The sequence below is a fragment of the Gracilinanus agilis genome, chromosome 3 (genome assembly GCF_016433145.1).
Source record: "Gracilinanus agilis isolate LMUSP501 chromosome 3, AgileGrace, whole genome shotgun sequence".
Lineage (NCBI taxonomy): Eukaryota > Metazoa > Chordata > Mammalia > Didelphimorphia > Didelphidae > Gracilinanus > Gracilinanus agilis.
The window spans coordinates 615,881,540-615,886,924 of NC_058132.1; positions in this window are offsets into that span (position 1 = coordinate 615,881,540).

A 5,385-nucleotide genomic window follows, 5' to 3' on the forward strand; every position below is an offset into this window, starting at 1 on the left:
CCCCCATCCCCACCCCAGCCAAGCAGAGCCACAGCTGAGACTGCGGCCCCGCAGCCCTGCAATTAACCTCCTTCTATTCCGCCTTCCCCCCAACCCCCCCACTCCTTCCTCCCTTTCAGTCGCCCTCCGCAGGGCCTGTAGGCACCGCCAATTACAGCCACACAGCAGCTGATTATCCAAGGAGCCGGGGGCAAGGGCGGGGAGAGAGGCTGGGAGGGGCCTGGGAGACCTGGGAGGAAGGGGGGGGAGTCACAGAGAGGGGTCTTCTAGGGTCACTGTTCCCTGGTAGCTCCCCCCCTCCACTCTGCCGCTGCCTCGCCCTTGCCATGGTCCCTCGTGCCCTTAATCTAAATTTCAGCCTTGACATCGCTCTCTCCCCTAGTCCCGGTAAAGCTCTGCTGCAGCCGGTCCAGAGGCTCCACTACGATCTCCTGGTTCAAGGTGTCAATTCGGAGACACGCACTCCCTCCTGCGGTGCCTCGATTTCCCTCCTACTTTTGATCTCAGGGGGGAATAAAAGAGGAGGAGGTTAGCGTATGCGTATGGAGACCGGAGGGGTGGAGGGCAGGGGAGAGAGGAGAAACTTCATGACTGAGTCTAGGGAACAAAGTCTGATTTCCCCTTTTAGGTCGGCCTACCAAAGGTTCACTCGTCTCTTCTACAAAACGGGGACCTCATTCCATACCACCTCCTCTTATACTCTCCCTACCTCCCTCAGCCCAGCCTGTTAAAGAGAGCCTCAGAAGAGTTTGGAGTTCCCTAGAGAAGTCCGGAATAAGAAAGGCTTGGGGGGGCGGGGGGAACAGTAGGGGGTGTGCGTGCCCTGGCATCACCCTCTGTCTTTCTCCCTTCCCTACTTCTCCATCGTTCTCTCCCTGCCCGCCACCCCTCCCCATGCAGTGCCCCAGGAACTCTGGTCCTCTTTCCCATCTCCCGCAGTCCAGCTGTCCACATCTGGCCGGCAGCTGGGAGCCGCCCACTTCCTACTTTTGGGGAGAATATGCCCTCTGCTGGAGGCCCTGGGAGAGGAAGGACCAGATCAGAAATAGAATTATTGTCTCATCTCCTGCCATTTTCCTCTACACATTCCTCCCTTCCCCTCCTCCCCCAATCCCTCGAGCCGCCCCTCCTGGTCGGGTCCACCACTCTCCCGCGGATTGTTATCTCTCTTGAATTGCAAATCCTTCACTGAACTCTGCCTTCATCTATTCCCCCCCAACAGCAGAGTTCAACCCACTGCAATCCTGTTCCTGTATCTCTCTCAATGCAATCACTTTGATCTAATATTCCATCTCTTTTATTCCATTCATACCTATTGTTCATTTGCTTTTTACTCCACAAACCTTCTGTCCCTTTCATTTCAATCTGGGAAACACTTTCCTACCTCTCCTATCTCTAGTCTCATTGCTGGGGGCCATTTTTTTTCCTTTTAGAAATGGGATGGGGACAGCTAGATGGCTCAGTGGATAGAAAGTCAGGCCGGAAGACAGGAGGTCTTGGGTTCAAATCTAGACTGAGGCACTTCCTAGTTGTGTGACCCTGGACAGATCACTTAACCCCCATTGCCTGGCCCTTACTGCTCTTCTGCCTTAGGACCAATATACAGTATTGATTCTAAGATGATGGTAATGGTTTAAAAAAAAAATAGGATAGAAATAGGCTAGTAAAGAAATTCTCTACCAAAGCAAATCAGCACCTTCTCTGTGCCATGGTTTGGAAGTGACTCATAGGACTGAGAGGTTCATTGAGTAACAATTCTGTTGAAGGCACTACTGTTTCTGATATCACCAAGAGGCTAGACATTTTGAAACCTGGGTTCTATACTTATCTCTGTTATTATGCTATCTGGGCCATCCTGGGTGATTCGTTTCTCTTTATGGTCCTCAATTTTCTCAATTGAGAAACAAGGAGTTCTAAGGTCCCATTAAGACCTATTAATCAGTCTCTCTGTCTATCTACCTACTTATTTATTTAATCTATCATTTCTATCATCTGTTTCTCCCTTTCTTTGACAACTCCTACTTCACATCATTTCTAGCTAATTGGTCACCAGATTTTCTCATATTCTTCCCTTGAATGTATCTTTCAGAATCCATTCAATTAAAGTCATTAAGGACCCACAATGCAAAAGGTATGGTTCTAGGTGTTGGGTATACAAAGACAAACCTGGCAGTACCTTCCCTTAAGGAGTTTATGTTCTAGCACTGACAATTGGGGAAGTCTAAAAAGGCTTCATGGGAGAGGTGGAATGTAAGCTGAGTTCATCTTTTCTATTTACACTGCCACCACCTAGGTGAAGGCCCTTCTCAGCCCACAAATGGAATTTCGTAATAACTTTCTAACAGGTGGCAGTTTCCCCATATTCTGTCCTCTACAATCCAGCCTTTAAAAACTGCCCAAATAATTTTCCTAATGTACCAACACAATCATTTTACTATCCTACTCAGAAGGCTTCAGGGACTTCCTTTTGCTTAGGAAGTCTTAAACTTGGGCTAAAACAATGAACTCTATAAGGATAAAACTGGGGAGGAAGTCTAGATAACAGCATATTTGAAAAATATCAGGCATTTTTAGTGTGCTGCAGGTTCAATTTATGAGTTAACATTTTGGCAGCCAACAAACTCCCCAAACAAATGAAATCTTTGGCTGTACAGGGCTAGAGAGATCATAGAGTTGGAAGGGTCCTTAGAGATTTTCTAGTCTAAACTTCTCACTTTATAGAGGTAGAAACTAAAGCTTGGAAAGAGAAAATGGTTTGCCCAGCACCATACAGCTAATAAGCATCAGCAGTCGAATTTGCAACCAAATTTTCTTGACTTAGAGTCTAATATTCTTTTCACTATATCATACTGGTTATTTTTCCATCATTTAACATGATCAAACCAATCTAAAATACCATGTTTTCTCATGGGTGTCTCATTATAAAGAAGATATTGATAAACTGGAGGTCTTATCATTGATAAGAAGCTGTCAAATTCATTGAAGAAAAGAACTTCTTAAAAAGCATAATTGACCAAATGGAAAAAGAGGCACAAAATCTCAGTGAAGAAAATAAGTTTTTAAAAATTAGAACCAGGGGGGCAGCTGGGTAGCTTAGTGGATTGAGAGTCAGGCCTAGAGATGGGAGGTCCTAGGTTCAAATCTGGCCTCAGACACTTCCCAGCTGTGTGACCCTGGGCAAGTCACTTGACCCCCATTGCCTACTCTTGCCACTCTTCTGCCTTGGAGCCAATACACAGTATTGACTCCAAGATGGAAGGTAAGGGTTTTTTTTTAAAAATTAGAATCAGGCAAGTGGAAGCTAACAACTTCATTAGACACAAAGAAACAATAAAAAAGTTAAAAGAATGAAGAAAAAAGAAAATGTGAAATATCTCATCAGAAAAATAACTGACCTAGAAAATATATCAAAGGGGGAATTATTTGACTACAGGAAATCTATAACAAAAAAAGAGAGTCTAGATGTCATATTTCAAAAAATTATCAAGGAAAACTTTCTAAATATCTTAGATCCAGAAAATAAAATAGGAATCAAGAGCATCCACTGATCACTTCCAGGAAGAAAGCACCAATTGAAAACTCCCAGGAATATAGTCAAATTCCAGACATCCCAGGTCTGGAAAAGATAAACTATTAAAAGTATCCCAAACCAAATAATTTTAATACCATAGAGCCACAGAATCATGCAAGATTTAGCAGCTTCCATCTTAAAGAAGTGAAGGGCTTGGAATATGATAGTCTAGAAGACAAGGAACAACCCAGAAAAACTTAGTGAAATCCTTCAGGGGAAAAATGGATATTTAATGAAATAGAAGATTTTCAGGCATTTCTGATGAAAGGATTAGAACTGAATTTGACTTTCAAATAAAAGACTAAAGAGAAGCATATAAACATGAAAGAGTTTAAGAGACTCAATAAAGTTAAACTGTTTACATTCCATTATGGGAAATAAAACATAGAATTCTTAAGAATTTTATCATTATTAGAGCACTTAAAAGTTTACATAGAGAGCATGGAAGCAAGTCAATTATGATAGAATGATCTCAAAAAAAATAAAGAGGCTAAGAAAGAGGGATGCTCTTGGGAGAAGGTGGAAGGTGGAAGGGAGAGGTAGAATGGCAAAAATTTTCTAGCATAACATAGGTGCATAGAGAGTAGCTTTTACAATGGAGGAGAAAATGGAAATGTGGTAGGCAATGCTTGGGCTTCACTCTCATCAGAATGGTTCAAAGAAGGAAAAACATATGTACACTTAGTTATGTATAGAAATATAACAATAGAAAAATAGAAGGGAATAAGAGAAAATGGTGAATAATAAGGTGGAGGGTGAATTAAAGGAGGTGGTGGTTAGAAGCAAAATAGACTTTTGAGGAGGGACAGGAGGGGAGGGAGAGAGAAAGAGAGAGAGAGAGAGAGAGGGAGAGAGAGAGAGAGAAGATAATGGGATGGAGGGAAATTCACAATTAGTAATCATGACTATGAATGGGAATGGGATGAACTCACCCATAAAACAGAAGCAAATAGTGGAATGGATTAGAAACCAGGATCCAATGATATATTGTTTATGAGAGATACACTTGAAACAGAAAAACATATGAAAAGCAAAATAAAGAGCTGAAGATGCTTCAGCTGAAATTAAAAACGGCAGAGTTAGCAGTCATGATCTCAGACAAAGAAAAAGCAAACATCGACCTAATTAATAGATAAAATCAGGGAAATTACATTTTGCTAAAAGGTACCATAAATAATAAAGTAATATGAATGCTTTTTACAGAACTAATTTCTCAAATATATACTGAAAATAAAGTTGAATCAAATTTGTAAAAATAAGAGCCATTCTCCAGTTGAGAAATGGTCAAAGGCTATGAAAAGGCAGTTTTCAGAAGAAATCAAAAGTTATCTATAGGTATCTGAAAAAATGCTCTAAATCACTATGGATTAGAGAATTATGAATTAAAACAACTCTGAGGCACCACCTCATACCTTTCAAAATTAACATATATTAGAGGGGATAAGGGTAAAAATAGGTACACTAATGAACTGTTGGTAGAGGGTGTGAACTGGTCCAACCATTCTGAAGAACAATTTGGAACTATGCCCAAATGGGCTATACCCTTTGACCTGGCAATACCACTATAAGCCTGTATCCCAAAGAGATCAAAGAAAAATAAAAAGTACTTATATATACAAAAATATTTATAGTAGTTCTTTTCATGGTGCTTATTGTGCTATAAGAAATGATGAGGGAGATGGTTTCAGAAAAACATGGCAAGAACTATATGAATTAATGCAAAGCAAAGAGAGAAGAACAGGGAGATCATTGTGTACAGTAACAACAATATTGTAATGGTGATCAACTGTGAAAGATTTGGTTAGTCTAATCAA